At 37.0% G+C, this 26,946-nt stretch overlaps 1 protein-coding gene across 1 annotated transcript in view; it reads right to left on the reverse strand.

Annotated features, from left to right (window-relative positions):
* LOC126259297 (UDP-glycosyltransferase UGT5-like) overlaps positions 1-22,695 on the reverse strand; it is a 126,382-nt gene extending 103,687 nt beyond the window's left edge. The window contains exon 1 of the mRNA XM_049955962.1: positions 22,304-22,695. The gene's annotated coding sequence lies outside the window, so the exon portion shown is untranslated. The remainder of the gene's footprint in view (positions 1-22,303) is intronic.
* Between the last annotated feature and the right edge of the window lie 4,251 nt (positions 22,696-26,946).

The following is a 26,946-nucleotide window of genomic DNA, read 5'->3' on the forward strand; positions in this document are numbered from 1 at the left end:
GGGCTATTAACAATTAAGGCAGAACAAAAAGTTGAATTATCAGCAGTACATGGGTTTGAAAATAGGCAGCACACCTACCCTACTCTAGTAGATCTCACTATTGCATCTCACACTGTCTCATATAGCATTTTGATTAAGAAACATGAAACATAGGGAATAACTGAAAAAGAACTAACATTACTGAAATCATATCTGGCAAATGGAAACCAGATGGCTGTTATAAATTCAAATAATAAATCTGATCTTCTGAAAGTAAAAAATAGGATTCTGCAAGGATCTGTGTTGGGACCTGTCTTATTCATTGTCTATGTGAATGATCTCCCGAACTTACTACCCTATAAACCTTTGACATATGTTGATGACACAACTTTAATTACATTACATAATTATGTGAATGATGTCAAACAAGTGAGCAGCTCCGAGATGGAAAAGGCAGCTCAGTGCTTCCAGAAAAATGGGCTGACATTAAATAATAGTAAAACTGAACAATGTACTCTTTTCTGTCAGAAATATTAATAACAGACAGAATCACTCAATAAAGTTGTTAGACATCTAACTTGAGACACCCACACAGAAAATCTCTGCAGTAAATTGACAAGAGTTTTATATATCTCACGGAAACTGAATGATAGTATAAGTAAAGAGCTTATGCTTATGGCCTACAACAACTTTTTCCACATGCGCTTACATTATGAGATACTTCTTTGATAAAACTTTGCCAGCGCAAAAGATGTCCTTATCTGGCAGAAGAAAGCTATCAGATGTATATCTGGCTCAAACAAATTAACTTCTTGTAAAAAATACTTTGTAGAACATAAAGATACTTACAGTCCTCAAATTCTACATACTCAAGGTACTTGTGCCTGCCAAACAGAATGACCAGGCGAATGAAAGTAGGTTGGATGTGCACTTACATTGTACCATAAATAGGAACTTACTAGACATTCCTTGGACTCGAGTAAGTAACGTGAAAATAATATTTTACGTGCTATCAATATGTTTTGCAACAGTGTATCTTACAGCATAAAGGAATTACATGAAAATAAATTTAAAACAGTGTTAGAGACGTAGCTGAAAGGAAAAGTGTTTTGTCCCACACACACTCTCCGTCTCTCTGTGCCTGTCTGCAACACAACATCTCCTGTCTATAGTGAGCAACAATCTAACCTTTTCATAATATTATCATTATTCTGAAATATAAGCATATTACAAACATAATTACACTACATTTAAACTACAATATAGTGCTAATACACTCTCAAACACATACTCATATATTTACAGGTCACACTCCCTCACAATACTATATTCATTGCTTTCCATTTGTTCCTGTCTTTCCTGAAGGGGGACAGCATCCTTTTCAATAGTTGCAGGTGCAGCAATCTGGATGACTGACTGAACTGGCCATGTAACATCACCCAAAACAGCCTTGATGTGCTGGTACTGCAAACAACTGAAAGCAAGCGGAAACTACAACTGTAATTTTTCCCGAGGGCATGCAGCTTTACTGCATGGTTAAATGATGAAGGTGTGCTCTTGGGTAAAAATTCAAGAGGTAAAATAGTTCCCCATTCAGATCTCCAGGCAGGGACTCCTCAGGAGGAAGTTCTCATCAGGATAAACAAAACTGGTGTTCTACGGATCAGAGTGTGGAATGTTAGATCACTTAATCAGGCAGGTAGGTTAGAAACTGTTAGAAGGGAAATGGATAAGTTGAAGTTAGGTATAGTGGGAATTATTGAAGTTTGGTGGAAGGAGGAACAGGACTTCCGGTCAGGGGAATACGGAGTTATAAATACAAAATCAAATGGGCGTAATGCAGGTGAGGGCTTTATAATGAATAAGAAAATAGTAGTGCAGGTAAGCTACTACAAACAGCATGGCGAACAATTTATTGTAGCCAAGATAGGCGTCAAGCCCATGTCTACCACAATAATACAAGCTTATATGCCAACTAGCTCCACAAATTATGAAGAGATTGAAGAAATGTATGGTGAGATAAAAGAAGTTATTCAAATAGTTAAAGGAGATGGAAATTTAATTGTGAGGGCAATTCATATTTGACAGTAGGAAAAGGAAAAGAAGGAAAAATAGTTGGTAAATATGGACTCATGGAAATGAATGAAAGTGGGAGCTGTCTGGTAGAATTTTGCACAGAGTATAATTTAATCATTGCTACCATTTGGTTTAAGAACCATAAAATAAGTTTGCTTACATGGAAGAGACCTGGAAACACTGGAATGTTTCAGATTGATTATATCATGGTAAGATATATTTCTGAACAAGATTTTAAATTGTAAGACATTTCCAGGGACAAATGTGGACTCTGACCACAACTTACTGGTTACGAACTGTAGGTTCCAACTGAAGAATTTGGAAAGAGGTAGGAAATTAAAGACATGAGACCTGAATAAGTTGAAAGAACCGTAGGTTACTAAGAGTTTCAGAGGAAGCATTGGACAATGTTTGACTTGGACGGGGGGAAGGAATACAGTAGAAGAGAATGGGTAGCTTTAAGAGATGAAATAGCGAAGGCAGCAGAGGATAAGTAGGTAAAAAGACAAGGCATGTAGATATCCTTGGATAACACAAGAGATACTGAATTTAATTTATGGAAGGAGAAAATAAAAACATGCACCAAATGAAGCAGTGAAAGGGAATACAAACAGCTAAAAAATGAGATTGACAGGAAGTGTAAAATGGCTAAAAAGTAGAGGCTACAGGATAAATGTAAGGATTTAGAAGATTATTTCACTAGGGGAAAGATAGATACCACCTACAAGAAAATGAAAAAGTCCTTGGGGGAAAAGAGAAGCAGCTGTATGAATATGAAGTGCTCAAGTGGGAAACAAGTACATACTAATAAAAGAAGAGAAAGCTGAAAGACAATATTACAGAAAGGGAAGTGGACATAGACGAAGATGGGATGGGATAATATACTGCAATAAGAATTTTAACAGAGCTCTGAAAGATCTAAGTGAAAACAAGGCCCTGAGAGTAAATGATATTCCTTAAGAACTACTGACGGCCTTGGGAGAGCCAGCCATAACAGAACTTTTCCATCCCGTGTGCACCATGTATGAGACAGGCAAAATACCCTGAGACTTTAAGAAGAATGTAATAATTCCAATTCCAAAAAAAGCAGTTGCTGACATGTGTGAAAACTACTGAACTATCAGTTTAATAAGACATGGTTGCATAATATTAACACGAATTCTTTACAAAAGAAAGGAAAAATTGATAGAAGCCAACCCTGGGTGAGATCAGTTCACACAGGTGTGCAGATATAATCTTGAATCAGTTATATATCTTATAACTTTGTCCTTCTATACTGGAATAATTCCAATCTGGCTAAAAAAAAATCAAAAGTGAAAGTACTTAATAAACAAGGAAACCATGAAATGAAATGGTGGTGAATTACAAGTTTCTGTATTATCAGACTTTCAAACTGTTTTATAAAATACTTTCCGGTTACTTACTAACAGAATCTAAGGTGGCAGCCCCATCACCTATAGTACGCCATCACCTACAGTACGGTCAACAAAAGGTGATTCCTGGCAGCCTGACTTTCACGGGTCTACCTCGTCCAGTCACATAATGCAACATTGTATACATTTCTATGGCAATGGCTCAATGTTGTCAGGACATTATAGCTGACTTGTTTTTCCCTGTACCTGTTTTCACTTTGCTGTTGAAATCTGGTAATGCCATTGCCAACAGTCTGGGATCTTCTTTCGCCGACTCTAGTACAGCTACACCAGCAACACGTCAGTATCTTCTAACAGGGTGATTATAACATAACAAAAATCAAGTAGAAAAGTGGTTAAGAATAAAAGGACTGAGAAAATTTTGAAAACAGCCACATTGAATGTTAGAGGAATGAGCACTGAAGAACAACTACTATGAAGGAATTAAGCACTACAGAAATTGATATAGCTGTAATATCACAAACAAAGAAGAATCTACAAGGCTCTAAAGAAATTAATGGTTAAGACAGGGCATTCCTCCCATAGTGCTCAGAGCCATTTGAACCATTTGAACAGGGCATTCCAAAGAGAATTTTACAATTTAAGTGTTATAGAACTCAACTTGTAATTAACTTAGAGAAAAAAGATTCTTTTCAGGTTTTTTAGTCATGTTCTATATGCATTCCCCTTGTGGTAAGTACACTGTCTAATCGATATACCAGCTTGGTTGAGTCATCATCTGAAAACAAATTCTGCCTCAGAATTTGTTCATCCCTATCTACACATGCAGTAATGTCCTGGTACATGCAGTATCTTTTGGCTTGTCACCAAGTTTGAGTTCCTATAACAGTTGTAAGCGGTACAGAAAGAGTTGAAGATGCTTTTGGAGTACTCCGTGCACATACAAGGTGTTCACAAGTCTTTTGATGCCTTATCAACAGGTTTTTGTGGTGAACCTGTCAAACTCTCTCTGTATCTTCATCATTTCTCCTTGGCCTTCCTGCGTGGTGTTTTAAAATCCACACTCCTGTTCCTATGAGGTTCCTATGCCATTTTTTTATGATGGTTGAAAGGTTGGTGGTTTACTGTATCGCTTTCTGAAATTTATGTGAACTTGGGTGCCTCACTTCATTTCAATAAACCAAGCCACAGACTGTGCGTTTTTCTCTGCAGATTCCAGTCTTCAATTCATTTATGGTGCTCCTACCACCCAAAAACAAGAAAGAAAAAAAAGTTTCCTGTTATGTTGCTCTTATCACTTGGAAAGGCAAACATTTATTCATTACCTTACATAAAAAACTTCTTGAATTGGTGTATCAACAGACATTACCTTTTATTTCTCCAAGTTGATTTATATGACAATAAAGCTGTAATGTACCTTCTCCGAATACCTTGCATTATTATATACAGTGGAGTAAGTACAACTGAATGGACAAGAGCTGGAGTTACTGTTATGATCAAAAGTACCCACAGAAAATGTGAAGTTTGGGTCTGGCCATGGGTCATGCACAGATAGCGAAAGTAGTTAAGGCAACCGCTTGTGTAAAGTGGGAACTCTGGGTTCGAGTTTCAGCCGAGCACAGATTTTCATTGTCATCATTCCCTTATACAGCTGATGATTGTTCATATTTGTAACTATGAATACATTTCATGTAGGCCATAGAAAATGGTTGCAATCATACACATTCATAAATGAAGGACTGGTACATGCAAGATTATAAATATTGAGAAATCTAGTGAATGTAATTGCTGTCTATTCTCCGGGGGAGGGTAAAAGAGAGAAAATGCATGCAAGCCTTCTAGTGCATGCAGACAACAATTAATGGTGTATCTAAAGCAGAATATTTAACAACTGCTGAGGATTTCAATGAAAGTATAGGGAAATCTATCTTAAAGGGGGGTTAGTTAAAAGATTTTTCTTCCTTCAAAAACTGAAGAACAGCAAATAGTTTCTTCTCCCATAAAGATGTTAATAAATGTACATGGAGTGCTAGGGGTACCAGATCTTTAACAGACTATATTCTTGCAAATGAGAATGTCACTCCGTCAGTAGAAGATACTAGTCTCTACAGAGGATTGATGTTAGTACTGATCATTTTCTGGTAATATCAAAACTAAGTAACCTACTGTTGAGCAATAAAAGCATTAACAAAAAACAAACACTAGAAAAATTTTGCAGGATACATTTTCTACAAGGTCTAAGCATAAGATTGTTATACAGAAAATGGTTAAATGAAATACTAAAAGATGTGCAAGAAAAACAGAATGTTAATGAAGAGTGAAGAGAAATTGTACGACTAATACAAATAGATGCTGATGAAGCTTAAGAGACTTCCAATTTGGAACACAGAACTATTCAATATCATAAAATGTAAGAAACAAGCCTACTGAAATATCTGCAACCAAAGGGATAAGAAGACTATATCAAACATAAACAGCATATAGCAGTGGTTAGAACAGAGACAATAAAAATAAAACAACAAATCTGGAAGAGTTTCTGAGTGAAATGGACAACAAACTAAAGCCTATAAGATGTTGCACCAACTTAGTAAAAAAGATAAACATATGATTCAAACTAACCCCATTTCAGAAAACGGATGTCTGGATTATTTCCAGAGTATATGGACAGGTGATGAGGGAAATGTGAAAACTGCAATTAGTGATGAATATGCCTCTCTTATCTCAACAGAAGAACTGAAAACTGTGCTAAAGTCATCTAAAAATAGAAAATCCTCAGGGGAAGACAGTGTCAATATGGAATCATTTAAATATGCTTTGACATCATTACTCAAAGTTATTAAACTTTTTTAAATTCTTTGGAAATACAGTAACATACCAGAAGATTCCCAAATTACAGTTGTTATCCCATTATTTAAAAAAGGGAACCACAGAATGTGTCACAATTATTGAGATACTAATCTTTTGAGTTTCTGATACAAGATATATGTGAAACTAATAACAAATAGACTAAAGACACTTTCTGAAACGTTTCTTATGGGAGAACAGAATAGGGTTCAAATGGCAGATCTTGCTTAGAAAGTGTTTTTCCAGTCTGCTAAGTAATTGAAAAACACAGAGGATACAATCGTCCCACATATATAGCTTTTATTGACAATGAGAAAGCTTGTGATACAGTTAACAGAGTTAAAGTGTGGGAAAATTTAGAAAAAAATGGTATGCCTCAGCAACCAATAAATTTAATTCAAAGTATGTACATCACAATAAAATCAAGGTACAAAAAGAAGTCTGTTTGCAAGAACTACCTCTTTAAGGAGTGATACAAGGGTGTCCTGTATCACCTACATTATTTATTATGTACATAAACAATATCATAGGCACATATCAGATTAAATTAGTACATCATTATATGCTTCATAATAAAGTTATAAATGCATTCATATTTGTAGGTGATCAAATTATCTTGGCAGACTCTGACATTAGAGAGCAATTTGGTCCTTGTACAGGGTAGTGAATGACTATAATATGACAATATCTAAAGGTAAAACTAAGATAATGGCAGTCCACCACAAGGAGAATTTAAGAGCAAAAATAGTGATCAAAGACAAACTGCTACAATAAATAAATAATTTGTTACCTGTGAGGTCTTATATATTACATCCAGTGATGAAGAATACAAACTGCAAAAATTTCAGCAGGTAGCAGGTACTATGAATCACCCTTTCCTCAAAAAAATGGGAGAGAGTCAGTATTAAAATTTTACAGTGTGATGGCAGCAACAGGTCTAATGTATGGGCTCGAAGCTTGGACTCTGCCAGTCAACAGAAGAGCACAGATGAGACTACTAAGATCACTAGGTGGTTATAAATTCATAGATAGTGAAATTGGACTAAACTGGAGTTCAAAGGCATTCTTCAGAAAATGGGAGAGTACAGAAAGAAATGGCACAAGTGCATTCAAAGGCTATGGCATGCATGGGTATCAGAATTAAAATACAGATATATACCTCAAGGAAAAAGAGATGTTGGATGCCCTAAGAAGAGATGGAAAAATCAGCTGCATTCTACTTGAAATAGGAACAGGTAATGATATCTAAACGAAAATCGGATATAATGATGATTTTGAATAAATCAATCAATTACTGACAATCTTGCAACAAAGCTGTAATGCTCATAAGCACTTCAGATAAAATAATCAAGACACTGAGAGCCATAAGAGCCCAAAGCTTACCTTTGTGCATTTTTAGATTGTAGCGTGCATACATGCTCCTGACATCTTTGGATCTTATGGTGAACTAGCTTTATCAGTGCTGTACTCCTACACTGCATATATCAAAATTTGTGAAAAGCTGTCTCTCCAATATCTATTTTCATATGGGCCCAAAGCACAAACTTTCATTGCCATAGGAGTACTCACATGCTATACTGAGGCCCATTCCTCTATAAAAACTGGAAGCTCTTGAAAGGATGCCCAACCATAATCTCACATTCCATGGCTTCAGCATTCCACTCTGTAAAGTGGATGCTGAGGATTTCAGAATAACTTAAGAATGTTACCAACCCAAGCAGCAAACCAAAAGTTGATGTCCGTGGTAACAGTGTACATTTCAGAAATTTTACAGTGATGAGGTTTTCAATAGGTTGCCATAAACTGTTGTTTAAAGTAACATATTCTTAATTGGAGTCATGGGAGGCCACCATTTTCTTCAGATTACATTGAGGAAGATCACAATTTGTTATATCTCCACAATCTGTAGATGCCTAGCAAAATTTGGTCCCAAAATACATAGGTGGAAGGCAAATATCAATCTTGAAACAGAAGGACTTAACAAAACTACTAGCTTTCATGCCTGAAGTTTTACCTGAACCACAAGCCAGAGAAAACAATGATAATGAGGTCCATGAAGTGTTGGGATAGGTCATAATTGTGTGTGTTACATTTAGCATCTGTTCTTTATGTTCTGATTCTAGTTTCAGTTTCATACAAACTCCACAACAATCAAAAATACTTATTGCAATTAGGCTATCTATGAAAAATGCAGATTAACATTAATAATAATAATAATAATAATAATAATAATAATAATCCTACATATTAATTAAAATTTCATAGCACAAAATGGGTACATTATTGTTTATAGGAAATACAGTAAAAGATAGAGACACACAACATTGACACACACAAGCAGGCACACCTCATGCACACACAGCTGCCAACTCCAACATCTCTGGCCCAAGATTTACAGGACGATGTCATAAATATAAATCATACTCTATCAACTTCTTCCAATGAAGGTATCATCACAGCTGACAATATCAGCAACCTTAGATAATTAATTTGTGTTCTGTGATCACCATCGTAATGGGTATCATTCAGTATGTGAAATGAGTCCCGGTACTCAATGAAAAATCTGAGTGCATCGCAGAAGTTACTTCCAATTGTACAAGTGACAGGACTTCTCCCCATTCCACTTGCATATGATGTACAGGAAGAATGTTTAAATGCCTCTGTGCACTCTTTAATTAATGTAATCTTGTCCTCACAATCCCTGCTACTGCAATACATAAGGAGTTGTTGTATAATCCTTGATTAATCTTTTAATGCTGTTACTTGAAATATTGTATGTAGGCTTTCTCTGTATAGTGTGCACCTATCTTCAGAAAAGTGCCATTTCAGCTCCTTCAGTATCTCTGTGACTTGCTCCCATGGGCCAAACAAACCTACAACTATTTGTGTTGCTATTCCCTGTGTACATTCAGTATCACCTATTAGTCCCATTTACAATAGGTCCCACACACTTGAGCAATACTTTAGTAAGGGGCACATGTGTGATTTGTAAGCAGTCTCCTGCATAGACAGTATTTCCCTAGTACTCCACAGATGAACCACAGTCTGCCACCTACTTCACCTACAACTGAGCCTATGTGAGCATTCCATTTCATATCCCTCAAAAGTGTTATACCCAATTAATTGCATGAGTTGACCCATTCAAACTGTGGTGTACTGATACTGTAGTCATAAGATACCACTTTTTTCCATTTAGTTAATTGGACATTTTACATTTCTGAACATTTAAAGAAAGTTACCAATCTTTGCTCCATTTTTAAATATTTATGAGATGTAAATGAATATTTTTGCAGCTTTTTTTCAGATAGTAATTCATTGTAGATAACTGCATCATCTGTGAAAATTCAGAGGTTACTACTAATACTGTGTGCTATGCCATTAATATATAATATATTAATACACAACCAAGCGTCCCAACACCGCTTGAAGTTGCTTCTATATCTGTTGATGAGTCTTCATCCAAGATAACATGGTGCATCCTCCCCCAAGAACTCCTCACTCTAGTCACCAATTTTGCTTAATATAAAGCGGGAGGTTGAACACTTCATAAAGAAATGTACATTCTCATAAGTGAAGTATGGAGAAAGGAGCAAATCAAAAAGAGTGAAGTCAGCTACCATTATCCTACTGCACAAAAAGAACAGTAAAAGGAATTGTAGTAATTATGGTCATACTTTTGATAACAGGCATAGCTGTAGCACTGAGTTAACTGCTTTTCAGAAATCAAGAAATATGGCATATCAAATTCTTGTCGGGTTTCCAGCCAGATCAAACTGTCATCTGAGCACAATATTTCAGTGGTCCACCTGGCCACCATCATCAGGTGAGAAAAGCTACGCTGCTCTCGCTGATAACTGGTTCCACTCGCAAATGACTGCACCTTTATATGCGCTGTTGTACTTCTGATGCTTATAAAGGTGCATTCATTTGCAAGTTGAATCAGTTACCGGTGAGAGCAGTGTAGCTTTTCTCACCTGATGATGGTGGCCAGATGACTGCTGAAATATTGTGCTCAGATGACAGTTTGATCCGGCTGGAAACCCGACAAGAATTTGATATACTAATACGCCAGGAAAGTCTACATAGTCACAAGAAATATGAAATTTACCTGACTAACTTCATCCAAGGCTTTCAGGTTGTGATACAAGAAAAGTGTGAGTTGCACTAGAAGCAGCTATTGATGGCATAGACAATTAAATGTCATTAAAATGCTTACTGAAGCTGGATGCAACATGTGAAAAAAGTCATTTCTATGACAAAAACAGATGCTTCCTGAGTTCTATTAAAGAGCTACTGTTTTATCTTATTTTTGCCAGCTTCACAGCCGCATGACCACATTGATATTTATCAGCAAACATTAGTTTCCTGTGGACCATAAGAAGAGAAGCTTGTTTACACTGATCTTCTCTATTCTTCAAGCATCTAATGGGAATCTTAATAAGGCAAGCTAGTAACAAGTCCAGAATGATGTGGAAAATGGTAAAAAAAGAAACTGGGGGTCAAACTAAAGAACAGGAAATCAATCTTAAAAATAATGAAAATATTCCCATAGAAAAAGATCCCATGGCAAACTATGTAAACAATTATTTTGTAAATATTCCCCTTACTTTAAGTAGTAAATTTATGCAACAACCAACAGTGACAACTCCAATGGTAAATACCAGCATGATGGCAATGCCAACAGATGAGCATGAAGTTCTAAAAGTCTTTAAATGCTTGAAATCCAAAATGTCCTCTGGTTTGGATGATGTACCTGTATCAATAATTAAGAAAATTGCTCCATGTGTTGTCAAACCTATAGTGCACATAGCAAACTTGTCCCTTAGTGAAGGTATATTTCCGGACAAACTTAAAATCTCCAAAGTGATACCTCTATACAAAAATGGTGACAGACATAAAATAGAAAATTACCAACCTATATCTCTCCTTCCAGCCTTCTCCAAAATATTTGAGGAATTAATGAAAATCAGGGTTACAAAATATCTAGAAAAACATAAACTAATAAATAACAGTCAACATGGTTTTCGAGCAGGGCACAGTACAGAAACAGCCATATTGGACTACACAACAGAAATAGTAAGAAATTTGGAGTCAAATAAACAGGTTGTTGGAATTAATCTAGATTTATCCAAAGCATTTGATACTGTGAACCATGTAATATTACTAGAGAAACTTGAAGCAATAGGCATCAGGGGTACTGTTAAAAAATGGTTTGAATCTTATCTGCAAAACAGGTCACAAGTAGTTGAGCTGAGGTCATCCAACAATCTTCACAATTTTAAACTCGTATCTGAACCAAAACAAATTGAAATAGGTGTTCCACAGGGCAGCATTCTGGGCCCATTGTTATTTCTAATTTATATCAATGATATACAGGCTCCAGACAGCTCAGCCAAAATTCTACTATTTGCAGATGACACGAATATCATAATTAGAGATACAAAAGAATCATTGTGTACTACAGCAGAGAAAACGCTCTCATACATTCAGTCATGGTTTTATTCAAATAAGCTGACATTAAATACAAAGAAAACAAACTTTATACAGTATGGAAGCAAGTGTCAAGGGGAAAATATGTGCCTTATGCTGGATAGCAAACAAATAGAAAAAGTGTGCACTACAAAGTTTCTGGGAATGCGAATTGACCAAGATTTAAACTGGAATGAACACAGTGTGTATCTTACCCAGAAACTTAGCTCAGCATGTTTTGCCTTAAGAATAATATCCAAGGTATGCAGCAAAGAATGTATTCGAGCAGTGTATTTCAGTTATTTCCAATCAGTTGCAAGCTATGGCATAAGTTTTTGGGGAAAAACCAGGTCAAGACTAAATGACATTTTTATTATGCAAAAAAGAGCTATTCGTATCATGACACACAGCCCACCACAAACTCACTGCAGACCCTTATTCAGACAACTAAAGATACTTACAATGTCATCAATATATATTTTTAAATGCCTGGAAATGATAAGTAAAAATAATTGCGATCTCCAAACCAACTCAAGCTACCATGATCACAATACAAGGCATTGTAAAGACTTCCACATTCCCTATGTAGCAAAAACTAGAAGTCAAAAACATGTTAGCCACTTAGGAATAAAGCTTTTAAATGCACTTCCGTCTCAAATTAAAGAATTGAAAGGCAAAAATAATTTCAAGCATGAAGTAAATAAATACTTGATGGAAAAATGCTACTACAGTGTAAAAGAATACCTGTATCAGACTGTGAATTGAAACCTGTAGCCTACTTATTTTTTTAAAAATTCAGACTAATTAAATGATGTTTTCAACTTTGTAATTATGATACTTACGAAAAATCTGTTAAATATCCGTAATACGTTTTTGTGTATATCCGTAACAAGTTTTGTGTATAAGGCATAGTTCATTATCTAAAATTTTTTATTGTGAGCATGTACTTTTGTTTTTTGGGTAATATGTTCTTGTACACTACTTATGTACTATGTGTATGTAATTTGTTTGCTGTTTGTATATGTTTGTCAATTTATTATGTGTATGTGTTGTTATGTGTTACGTGTAATCAAATGACAAATCCTATATCACATGTGTGATCTACTGGATGCTAAATAAATAAATAAATAGTTCTTAAATCCAAATAATAAGGTAATTTTTAGGAGGTATTTTTATTTTGAATTCTGAGGAACTCACAATATCTTACTTTCATATTCACGATCACTGGCCCTGAAGATCGTGCACCAACCTTACCATGTTCCACTGAAGGTGGGATCTTGTGCACTTTGGATCCAGTTCTCATGGACACCCAGCAGCTGAAGGTGCACCTGCAGTTCATCCATTACTTCATAGCTCTTCCAACCGGATGAGTTCCATTTGGTTTTCCCATAAGCAAAGCTTTAGCTTGGCACGTGTCTTGCCTCCTAGGAGTGTGCATTGCCAGGCTGTGCATTGCCAGGCTGTGGTCACATTTTCTGCATGATGTTCGGTTGTTTCATCAGGTCATATGGTTCCTGGTTCATCCTACATCTTCAGGTGTTCTCTTTGTGGAATGGACCAAAGGCCTTTCTCATGATTTTTTATTCAAAGATCTGCAGGTTCTTTTAATCTTTTTCTGTGATGCTTTAGGTTTCTGTCACATATAACAACACCGGTACTATAACTGAATTACAGGTTTTAAATTTGGTCTTAACTGACAGATGTTTTGATGAAATTACCTGCTTCAGACTAAAATATGTTTAATACCTATTGACAATATGTTGATTAAATTTTTTTAGTTACCAAGCCTGTTAAACCAGATGCTAAGGTAAGTTACTTAAAATTCTCTACTCTGGCTATATATTCCAATCTATAATGAGGCATTATAAGGGGCTTCTCTGGATACGTATATCATTTCAGTCTTCTCCATATTAATCCTCAGTCCAGTCGTACTGGCATGCTCTCCTAAGTCCTCTATGATTTTTGCCATCTCTTCCTGTCAAATCCACTATGGCTGCAATGTTACCTGCATATCCAAAAACTGTGTTCTTCCATTTAGCTTCACCCATTTGACTTCTCATCCTCAAGGACCAAACTAAAAAGCAATGGTGAAATTACATCACCTTGTCTCACACCTGTTATGATGTTGAATTCTTTGGATATCTCCCTATGGTATTTCATATTGGCTTTTGTTTCCACTGTACACATGTTAACACACCTCCACAAGTTAGTTAACTGTGTCTGCCATCTGTGTCTACTGTCATAAGCCTTTGAGGAATCTATAAACGTTACCAGGAATCGATGGCTGAATTCCCAGCAGTTCTCTCAAATTTGTTCCAAGGAGAAAATTTGATCCATAGTTGATCTCCCTGCCCAGAAATCTGAATGGTACTCTCCAATTATATCTTCAGCAAAAGGCTTCAGCTTTTCAAGAATTGTTATTGACAACGCTTTTTATGATGCATGTCACAGAAATATCTCTATAATTAACACAACTCCTTTCACTGTCCCTTTTGCACTGTAGTATAATGGCAGCTCACTTCCACTCTTTTAGGATTTTTTCCCTCCATGCTTCATTTATGAGATTGTAATCTCTTTCAGAAGTATTCAACCTCCTGCCTTCAACATCCCTGCTGCTATCCTATCTTCTCATGGTGCCTTATTATCCTTCAGTTTCTTAATTGCTCTAGCTATATGATGTTGGTTTATATCAGTCTTTTTCTTTCTCAAAACTCTCTGTGATTCTTCCTTCTTGGTAGACATTTTCAGGATTTTCAGCATTCAGTAATTTCTCAAAATATTCCCTCCACCTGTCCAGAATCCTTTCCTTGTCTGTTAGTATATTTCCATCCTTATCACTGAAAGCTAACACCACATTTCTTTGACTCTTCTACACATGTTTCATCATCTGAAATATTTTTCTGCTGTCAAATATTGTATTTTCCCTCTCCCTTTCATTAATCATGTTGGTCATGACTTTTTTCTCTGTCCTCAGAATCCTGTTTGTTTATCTTTGTAAGTTCTTGACTTTTTCCTGCTTTTCTGCACAATTTCTATCCACCATGAGTGTTTCCCTGCCTCTCTTCCTGGTGTTCATAGCTTGTTCACATTTATCACTAAATCATTTCTTCTTGGTTGTTGGCTTCATTTCTCGTAGAATTTCCTTTACTGCTTCAGCTACAGTCTTCTTTGTATTTGCCCATTGATTGTTAACACTTCTTCCATTACTGTGGCTTTATTTCAGGTCTTCAAATTTGTTATCCACTCTAATATCACACTGGTCACACTGTTCTGGATCTTTAAGCTTCTCAACATCAAACTGTCTCATGACCATGTTGTTCCTCTTTCTTTTATAACACAATAATAACTGTAGTTTGCCAATTACTAAGTAATTTCTGGTGTCCCCATCAGCCCAATTGTAAGATCTGAACGCTGTCACACACTTCTTGAACTCTCATCTATAAGCATGTGATCGGTCTAACAAACAATTGAAACTCCTGGTTGGAATATCAACAATATAAGGAAACGGTAGATTGCTACTCACCATAAAGATGACATGTTGAGTTGCTGATGGGCACAATGAAATGACACCTACACATCAGCTTTTGGCAAAACCTTCTTCAGAAAAAAAAAAAACACACACACACACACACACACACACACACACACACACACACATTTGGGACAAAAGCTAAAGTGCAAGTGTCCTTACATTGTGCTCTCTGTAACACAAAGTTGATCATCTTTACAGTGTATTGCTCATATTATCAAATTGATAGATTGTATTACCATCATGAGAAGTCCAGTTTCCTTTATGTATTTGTTTGTGGGGGAAGATCATTGAGCTCACCACAAGGTTCTGGCTTAGTAGAGTACTGATGAGATGTAGCCCACTATTATTTGTTTTTGCTGTATACTCTCCTTCTCAGTTGGTGACCTATATGTCTTCCTACCCCACTTTGGCACTGAAATCTTCCAAAATAATTGTAATATTTCTGGTACCAGTGCTTTCCACTGTTCTTTCTAGATCTTCATAAAACTAACTTTTCTGCTTCTTGTCATTTAATTTTGTAGGTGAATATGCATTAACAGGTGCTACATTTCAGTATTTATGCCTTATAGTGAAACATGATATCCTCTTGCTGTTTGCACTGAAGCTCTTCACATGTCTTACCAAATGGTCACTCATCATCCTGTTGCATATTCATGCCTTCCATTATCTTTGCAACCTCCATAAAAGGTAACGGATTTAATTTCATGTAAAATCCCATCTCCACACCATCCAATTTCTTGTAATGCAGTGACATTCCATGTGCCGACTCATAAACCAATCTATGTAGTCGTTTCTGACTTTTAGGGTTCTATCCTTTTCCCAATGCACACTTGTAAGGTTTTTGGTAATGATCTATGTCCGCTGACCACATTATGGATGCTGTGCAGGGTTAGGCTAGTAATGGGGCTGCCATTTTTCTGCTCTTAGGCTAGCAAGATTTGTCCTTGTGGTTTTCTCCCATAGGAGTACAGGTTTCACCACACACCAAGAGCTCCCAATGTCCTATAAAATAGATACATGCAGGATATGTAAGAAATGGAAAAATAGGCAAGACAGGTCACTGTGAGGAACACATTGTCTGACTGCTCCCTGAGACTTTTCTGGGTAGGCTGGAGCTGTCAGTAGTTATGCTACCATTGATATAGCTCACAGCTTCACTGGAGCATGCACTCTCCCACCCACATGAACAGTGCTATGATGAGGCAGTGTCCCCTGAGAGAGAGAGTTTCTTACTTTATGTCAAACAGTAGTTGTACCTTTTAATCATAGTATGTAACTCCACTCTGAATGTGTTGTGTTGTGTTGATCACAATTCAGCTTAAACTAGTTATTATTGTCAACAACAAAAACCATTAAGATGTAAATGTACTAATGAGTGATTCTTAGAATTCCAAGATACTTAAAGAGACCTCATGAAAAAAGAGTGCTTATCTATTTTTCAGACTATTTGCTTTTGCTGAATAAATAATGTAGTTACTTTAGATGCACTGTTCCAGAAGATAATTCTGTAAGACAGCAGTAAATGAAAATATTCCAAACAAGCCAATTCTCTTCCCCTTAGGTCAACATACTGGAGGTAGAAGTACTTCTATGAGCCAAAATGCTGAACTGAGATTTTTGATTAGTTTATTGTACATTTACTCAGATTTAGCTTGTTATCCAGTTGGATCGTAAGGAATTTTACACAAGCAGTGTCTTATTTAGTGTAGAGCAATCATGATTTTTGCTTGTTTGAAATTTCAAAATATGAATGAAGAAGTAGGGATATGGCTAGGGAGTGAAAAAGTACAGGGACCACAAACACAGTATACCTGAAATCAGTTTATTACAAACAATAAAATATTTACATTGAGAAATATACACAAATGAGAAAATAAGAGTAAGCATTTTTTTTCTTTTTTACTTAGAAAACCTGTAGCACATGTAGAGAACAAATAATAACAGATTAAGGACAACCAGATTAAAAGAATGGCTTGAGGCCAAAAGAGAAGTGTTTCCAACAATGACACCAAATTGACTATAGGTTTTAAACATTTGTAGTACAAATGAGTTATTAATTAAGGCAAGTTAAACCACACTTAATCAGTAGTGACAAGTAACTAGTTTGACACAACTTAGCAACTGCAAAACTGGCTTAAGGCCCAATGAAAGGTATGTTTCATCAGTAGTAAATGTAATTTAAGGTTACAAGTTGTCACAGTACAAATGACTAATGAAAGTTAGCAACAGCAAAATTGCATTAAAGCCCAATAATGGTGTGCTTCATTAGTAAGGAATTAACAAGATTTTAAGAAAGAGATATGTAGTGAATGAATGGTGGGTGGCCACTGAAGCAATTGCCCAGCAATTTAATGAAAAAAACAAGAAGTCCATAAGCAATTATACAAGTTCCTAGTGGCCAGTGGCCAAACCAAGCAGTAGGCTAAACTTATACTAAGGGACACCAAGTGAGACCAATGTTTAACCTTAGAGGCAGCAAACGATGACAGTGGCTTCTCAAATACACAGGCAGAGGGAGCTACGCCCAGTGTGCAGCATGACAAAATAAGCAGTTGATAAATAATTAACAGACAGAGGACTAGTTCAAAAAATAACAAATGGCATGTAATACAAATTTAATGTACTTGGCTGGTCAGCTATCTTACAAAAAAAAATCTTGTTTAATGAATGTATTGTCAAATCTGTCTGGTTACTGTCTCAATAACAAAGCTTTAAGCAATAGTTGATGTGTACTGCAACACACACATAGGACTAAAAATAGTATTAAATTTACAGCCAATTTGTAAGTTTAACAAGCACTGAAAGTACCAGCAAAACAAACTGAATAAACATACAGTCATAAAATGTAGGACACTGGATAAAATATGAGGCAGGCAAATTATTGGGAACTTTAACAGCAAGTGCCTAAAACACTGTTTTAACAAATTAGCACACACCTTAAAACACTAATAAATGTGAGATGAAAGAATAGGGTAGGTAATCTGCAACAGGATATAACAGAAAGTTTCTCTCACAGACACCACAAAGCAGCCATGCTACTCAATAAGATGGTGAATAGATAACAATTTTACCAAAAAATATTTTAATGTACATTCACCACAATCTGCATATAAACGCCTGGTATCAAATACAGATGAGTGCCATTAGCCTGCAATACCAGACTGGAGCAATGACAAATATCAAGGGGGTATGAGAGGAACCAGGATGCACAAAATTAAAGTCTGTTATCAAAGGATCTCATCATAGGCCACAATATGGGCAGCCAACTGCTCCCCAAACAGGATTATTTTCTTTAATGGTCAGGTAGAAGATAGCCATGTTCCCAACCAGTGTGATAGCAGCAATAACTCTCCACTGGTGAGGCCTCCACCTTCCAGCAATGTTCAGACAATGCAGAGCACTGACATATCCTCAGTTAACATGGACCTCCAAATGCCACTGCTGCAAGTCAGCCACTACTCCACAGCAAGGTGAGCATAGGCATATATCCCACCCATGGCAGGTTCCACACACACTATCATCGCCTTGTGTCCTCTAGCCTCCCAGCAATAGGCCAGAGGCAAATTTAGCGCAAATACAATCAGAACTGGCAAAGACATCACATGTGCACAACACAATGAGTCTTTATCAGATTAAAACTTAAACTGGTTGCTTTGAAGCAGTTTTACACTTTCTCTGTTATCTATTGAGAAGTGTCTGGTAAAGTTGGACTCATGATTAGTGTGCTTGTGTCACCAGCAAACATTACAATTTTTTAACTAACCTTTAAAGTCATTAGAGAATCATTTAGTTAGGTTAAGAACAAGAGTAATGATTCTTTTTGGGCACTACATGTTATATTTCCACATTCTGAGGCTAGTTGCATGCACGTGACACTGAAGGCTTATCCATTAGGAATGTTTGATAACACAAGACCACGTAATCCATATAAATACAGGAAACTGCAATTAGCCACTTTTTCAAAATATTTGTTTATTCCATCAATTAGTTTTTAAACCTATTCAGGTTCATCTTCAGATGGGGCAAATGGAAGTTACATTTTTATTTCCATTGCACAATGCTGTGTATTGTCTTGTGAAGGTGTGGGTGGCTTTTCTATTAGTATCCACCTGGCAGCTTCCATTGTGATTGCTCATTGGCCACAGATCACTCCCTATTCACTGTGAATATAACTGTACACCCACAGTCATGATAAATGAGGCAGCATCCAGCTTGTGCTGTATAACTGGTGTTGCACACTGGCAATTGCAATGGAAGCTACCATGTGGATATCAATTACACAGCCATCTGTAATGCTGTAAGCTGGTACTCAGCATCACACTATGGAAAAATACATGTAACCTCCGTGTGCACCACCTGAAGATGAACCTGAAAATGTTCAAAAATTAGTTAATAGAATAAACTAATATCTCAAAAAAAAAAAAGTCTGATTTCAGTCTTCTGTATTTATAATGTGACACTGGTTTCTGTTAACAAGGTAAGGCTCCATTCATGCCTATGATTTTAGTTTGACATGTATAATTTTGTGTTCTGCATAATCAAAGATTAACATGGTCACAAAACATGCCAACAGTTTAAGTTCTCCTTGTTTAGCATTTCTGGGACTTAATTTGTGAGGTCTTTTGTTGTTTTCTCTGTGGAGAATTCGTTACAAAAGGCAAACTTTACGGAATTTGAGACAATATTCTACCATTTTCTCAAAGCTCCTGAAAATATTTGAAGGAGTGGACTGAGTTGGTAAAAGTTTGCTTATCTCTATTTTTTACAAACTGGTGATAGTACAGCATATTTAAGTCTATGAGGATATTGTGACGAAGGAAGCTGGGATAATTTTAATTCCCCTCTTGTTTTGCCATCTGCCTCCTTAAATTTTGTTTTGTTTCTTTTGACAAATTACTATAAACATATGTGAGCATAATCTGCGCATTTACATATAAGAGAAAGGTTAGACCTCAGTTTTAAACAATATAATACCAGGCCTAATTTTGTGCTTAGTTTTATGTATGTAATTGATTTTCTAATTTATTTTAACTATTCCTAGTTAGTATCGTTTGTTATAGGGTGAAATCAGTGATTTTACTGTTGACATACAAACAAGTGTAGATTCTGTAACAACTGTAAACATTTGGAAGACGAAGTACTAGTAATTTTAAAGTATCTACACTCCTGGAAATTGAAATAAGAACACCGTGAATTCATTGTCCCAGGAAGGGGAAACTTTATTGACACATTCCTGGGGTCAGATACATCACATGATCACACTGACAGAACCACAGGCACATAGACACAGGCAACAGAGCATGCACAATGTCGGCACTAGTACAGTGTATATCCACCTTTCGCAGCAATGCAGGCTGCTATTCTCCCATGGAGACGATCGTAGAGATGCTGGATGTAGTCCTGTGGAACGGCTTGCCATGCCATTTCCACCTGGCGCCTCAGTTGGACCAGCGTTCATGCTGGACGTGCAGACCGCGTGAGACGACGCTTCATCCAGTCCCAAACATGCTCAATGGGGGACAGATCCGGAGATCTTGCTGGCCAGGGTAGTTGACTTACACCTTCTAGAGCACGTTGGGTGGCACGGGATACATGCGGACGTGCATTGTCCTGTTGGAACAGCAAGTTCCCTTGCCGGTCTAGGAATGGTAGAACGATGGGTTCGATGACGGTTTGGATGTACCGTGCACTATTCAGTGTCCCCTCGATGATCACCAGTGGTGTACGGCCAGTGTAGGAGATCGCTCCCCACACCATGATGCCGGGTGTTGGCCCTGTGTGCCTCGGTCGTATGCAGTCCTGATTGTGGCGCTCACCTGCACGGCGCCAAACACGCATACGACCATCATTGGCACCAAGGCAGAAGCGACTCTCATCGCTGAAGACGACACGTCTCCATTCGTCCCTCCATTCACGCCTGTCGCGACACCACTGGAGGCGGGCTGCACGATGTTGGGGCGTGAGCGGAAGACGGCCTAACAGTGTGCAGGACCGTAGCCCAGCGTCATGGAGACGGTTGCGAGTGGTCCTTGCCGATACCCCAGGAGCAACAGTGTCCCTAATTTGCTGGGAAGTGGCGGTGCGGTCCCCTACGGCACTGCGTAGGATCCTACGGTCTTGGCGTGCATCCGTGCGTCGCTGCGGTCCGGTCCCAGGTCGACGGGCACGTGCACCTTCCGCCGACCACTGGCGACAACATCGATGTACTGTGGAGACCTCACGCCCCACGTGTTGAGCAATTCGGCGGTACGTCCACCCGGCCTCCCGCATGCCCACTATACGCCCTCGCTCAAAGTCCGTCAACTGCACATACGGTTCACGTCCACGCTGTCGCGGCATGCTACCAGTGTTAAAGACTGCGATGGAGCTCCGTATGCCACGGCAAACTGGCTGACACTGACGGCGGCGGTGCACAAATGCTGCGCAGCTAGCGCCATTCGACGGCCAACACCGCGGTTCCTGGTGTGTCCGCTGTGCCGTGCGTGTGATCATTGCTTGTACAGCCCTCTCGCAGTGTCCGGAGGAAGTATGGTGGGTCTGACACACCGGTGTCAATGTGTTCTTTTTTCCATTTCAAGGAGTGTATTTAGCTCTATTCAAAAACATGTTAGGAAAATCAGGTCTTCATTAATTTCAAAGTAATTAACAGTTTTGTGAAAAGTATTGTTTGTGTAACTATATTTGTTAATTTCATGATGTAAACAAATAATTCAGCCTAAACCTCATAGTAGAAGAAACTGTTAAAGAGATGCAATTTTTCAATGTTTAAGTTAATGTAAAGAGTCAAGTTTTAATTGTAATTTCTGTAAATTAAACTTTGAACAATGTGTAGTTTCAGTACCGATTATAGTGATGATATATAAGGGCCCGATTTTTGGTCACGAGACAGTTAGTCCATGGCCGAATTTCAGACAAGTAACCTGTGCTGGTTAGAACAACAACAACAACAATGCTTCAATTTAACTGTAAAATAAGTGTTAAACAATTAGGCCATGTGTAAAAACAGTGACAGTGTCTGCTGCATACGTACCTGATTATTCTTCAAGAACTGTGAACTTTGTGGTTAGATTTTACTGCTCGTAGAGGTTCAACAAGAAACTATTGTAGCAGTATGTGAAGTTCCACCTGCAAACTATAAATGAGACTTATCGCAAGTTAAACAATAGTGCACTGGCCATATAACTGTATTATTGGGGAGTTGTGAACAGTGAAATTAAAGTACTGTGGCGTACAACTGTGCACCTGTTGGCTACATCATATAAAGTAGTCAGTGTCAGAATCCACACAACCCATTTTTCAGCCAGTATGTCGACACCGAGGACAACAAACGAAGAGAATTAAAAGTAGATGGAACCACCGCAATATATGCCCTTCATCACTGACTAATTACAAACACAGCTTAAGATATTTCAGCAGAAAATTTTAATACTCTGCTAGAAACACTATTATGGCCGACATTTCTTTTTAATGACCTAGCGGACTTTGTAATGTCCTTAGTAGTTGCAGTTTTGAGACTAATGTCTGTTAGTGCATTACGTGTCTGCCAAATAATGCAGATGTACTTCATTCAGATTCTTTATTAGTAATTCAGCATTTGTACATGCAATAGACTTCATCAGTAGATTTACTTGTTAATATTACAAAATATATAAGTAAATTATTTACATTGTTGTATTTGGCATTTCTAAAAATTCATCTAAAGAATATAATTGGTTTGCTAGCAAGAATCCTTGCAGTTTTTCCTTAAATGATTTGATTGGCATGCTTGTGGTGTGTTTATACAGTTTGTTATATTTTTTGATTGTCCTGTAAGTTATGACCTATTGTTTGTTTTTGCTAGTCCGTTTTGTGGTAAGAGCTGAGTAGCACTGGTTCTTGTGTTATAATCACGTCTCTGATTGTTATGCTTAACTCTGATAGTTCAGTGAGTACATAATTAATACTTTCTATAATATATAAATTAATTACAGTGAAAATCTTATACTTTGTGAACAAAAGCTTGCAATGAGTTCTGCTATCTCATCTTGCCATTACTGTAGGTGCTTTTCTCTGAATTACAAGAACTTTGTTTACTTTTTTATTATTTCCCCAAAGTACTAATCTGTATTTTAAAATAGATTTTAAAAAGACAAAAAAGTGCTGTCCTTACATATTCAAAGGTAACACATGACTAGTCTCTGCAGCAAATATATTACTCTTGATAACCTAAGTATTACTTATTCTACATGGGTGTTGCTTGTTAGTTTGCTCTCAAGTGTAATACCTAAAAGTTTTATATTGTGTTTTTCTATTTTTGCAGTCTCTGATAGCCTGACCCACATATTCTGTATCTTATTTATATTTAATAGTAAACCTTTTGCATTTAACCAGGATGGTGCACTTTCTTTCACCAAATTCATTCTTTTGACAAGGTTGCCAAATACATAATTCACAGGCAGAATAGTTGTATCATCTGTGTATGTATATATCCTTACATTATTATTATCCAGTAAGTCATTTGTTTGTACCAGGAATAGAAGAGGTCCTAATTTTGATCCCTGTGGCACTCTAAAGACTGGAGTCACCTTGGATAATTTGAGGGGACCAGGAAAAAACCATCTTCAGTACACAATTTTATTGTGTATGTTAATGGAACTACAATTTAATGTGTTATTTCTTTCCACAGGTTATCTGACATATTATAAATATCTGTAGTATATGAATTTTTCAAGTCTTTGATAGTTTCAAGGACTTCTCCTTGGTTTATCTCTCTAAAGTTGCTTAATGAAGGACCGGCATGGTCATGATTTAGGTCCGTGTTTTTAAGGTAATCCATATATATTTGAATGTGTGGTGTCTGTTCTTTCAGACATTTCTGAAAGAGTAGATACAATATGGATTCTGTAGCTGTGAAACATATAATGCAAACTGGAGGTGGAGAGGGAGAAAGGAAAATGGAGGGAAAGGAAGGGACTATTGATATCAGCTGCATCAGGACTTTATGCAGAATTTGTGGTAATGAATGAAAATGTGTGCCAGACTGGATTCAAACCTGGGATCTCCTGCTTACTAAGCAGTCGCATTAACCATTGTGACACTCAGACAAAGTGTATATCGTAGCATGCCTCTCAGCTGACCAACTTTCCCACCTCGATCTATCTGTCCACAGACCTTGTCCATGTCCTCCATGCATGCTACTTTGGGATAAATACTGTGTTCATGTGGAGCAGTGGTTAACGCAACTGCTTATGAAGCAGGAGATGCGGGTTCGAATCATGCTCTGGAAAACATTTTCATTTGGTGTTGCTGATTCTGCATAAAGTTCCAGTGCAGCTGACATCAGTAGTCCCTTCCCTTCCCTTTTTTTCTTATTAACTTTCTGATTTCTTCTGAATAGTTTATCAAGTATTAGTTGAATATATCTGCTGGTATTGGAACTGTAATCAGAGTTTCTGCCTACACTTTAATGTTATTAATTACTGACCAGCTGGTTTGCCTTGGTTTTTACTTTTTTTTTTATTAAATTAGTGTTGGATCTTTGTATAGCCAACTGCAACTGCAAATCTTTCTTGTACAGTTTCTTTTTCTTCCATCACAGTTATTAACTCAGGCCTTTTAACAGCAGTAGTTAATTCTTAGATTCTCCAGTTCTTGGGTGTACCATGGTTTTCCCTTCCTAATTAATTTCTTCTCCTTCTTTAGAACAAGATGAGCATTTAAGATACTAATCAAATAATTGTTGAAGGTTTCTTAAGCGAATTGGGGATAGGAACCACATCTTAGAAGTAATTTGTCCCAGTCTGTTATGCTTATACCAGATACACTAGCTTTTTTTCAGAATATACTTTGTTACTATTAAGGAATTTTTATACTTAGTTAACTTTTGTTGGGACATGTTCCCATCCACTTTCATAAAATATTTTATCTCTACTGTTGGCATGCAGTGATCTGAGAAAATAAATTCTTTCACATATGTGGAATACATCACATGAAGACAGAAAGTCATTACCTAATCATGCTTTTGGTCTAGTGGATTTTGAATTACTGTAATGGAGACTGTGCCGCCTTAGGATATTCAGTAACTTTTTTACAGCAGGATTGTTACAAGTTACAGCAAAGCTTGAATTTTTGTCTCCCCCAAATATTGTTACGTAACCTTTCCACTTTGTTATGTAGCAGAGTACCCTGTCTAAATTATTGAAAAATGTATTTTCATCCAAGTCTGGGGCACAGTACATCCCTGCTAAAATAACTTTCATTCTTGATTGTTTATTGCTGGATACAGTAGTTGCTGCCACTGTGATGAAGTAACCATTATTGTTAACTAACCACTGGATTTATTAGCCAGTGATTTGAATGTATCATCATTATTGCCACAGTTATTTTCTGGAGACTCAAATTAATTTAAATAGTTTTTTGTTTATTTATTGTTTAATAATATTACAAATTCTTCCTGTTTTACTTTGGGGGTGTTTTATTTTTTGAATATGGTGCACTTTATAGTATATAATATCATTTACTTATTTTTAAGCAAGGAAGTATTTTACAACATCTGATGATGTCTGCCTGTGTCTGTATATGTGCAGATGGATGTGTGTGTGTGTGTGTGTGTGTGTGTGTGTGTGTGTGTGTGCGCGCGCGCGCGCGCTAGTGTATACCTGTCCTTTTTCCCCCTAAGGTAAGTCTTTCCGCTCCTGGGATTGGAATGACTCTTTACCCTCTCCCTTAAAACCCACATCCTTCCGTCTTTCCCTCTCCTTCCCTCTTTCCTGATAAAGCAACCTTGGGTTGCAAAAGCTTGAAATGTGTGTGTGTGTGTGTGTGTGTGTGTGTGTGTGTGTGTGTGTGCTTTTTTTTTCTTATCAACGTACCAACGCTTTCGTTTGGTAAGTTACAGCATCTTTGTTTTTAGATATAACTGTTTGGTATATTTTATTGTTAACATTTGACCATCATCATTATGTAAGCCATTGACTATTGGTTTTACATCTAAATGGTGTTGCCTCTAAAAGCAAACTTTCAATGTCTTTTGCATTATAACCTTCAACAGTCATCTGGATTTTAACTGTGCAAATAATTTAAAGTTGGACATCAATGATTCTAGGTGTGTCTTGTCAGTACTGTCCAAAGGGAGACCAATAATAAAGTCTCCACTAATGATGATTCTTCAGTTAAGTTTGCATAAATCTTCACAAACAATGATTCTTCAACTGAGTCTTTATAATCTTACTAAACACTAGCTATTTTATGAAACTTAATATATTTACTGACAGTGGCAAGTTCTGGTAAACAATCTGCACTACTAGCTTGTGTGTTTTCTGATCCACTGTTGTGGCACAGCATGCAAAAGCTGTACAGCACAATGTTCATTAACCAGATAAACTTGTCAATTAACTCCTCCTCCTTTTTCTTCTCATATAATGCAGGTGCCCATTTCCTCTTAGTGCTTCTATAGTAGTATGATATTAACTTGTATCCATCTAGATGTATCTATCCACTCTGAATTTAGTTTTATTTCTGCAGCATCATTTGTTAATGTGAGCCTCTGTTTTCTATTGTTCAGATATGACTCAATTTAGGCTAGGGCAATTCCTTTATACGGAGGTTCAAAAAGTCTCTCCACAGTGCCGTACGATTGTTATCCGTGCGTGCCATATTACTTCACCTCTTGGGTTTCTCAACAAAGCAATAAAT

Source organism: Schistocerca nitens, chromosome 5 (genome assembly GCF_023898315.1).
Source record: "Schistocerca nitens isolate TAMUIC-IGC-003100 chromosome 5, iqSchNite1.1, whole genome shotgun sequence".
NCBI lineage: Eukaryota > Metazoa > Arthropoda > Insecta > Orthoptera > Acrididae > Schistocerca > Schistocerca nitens.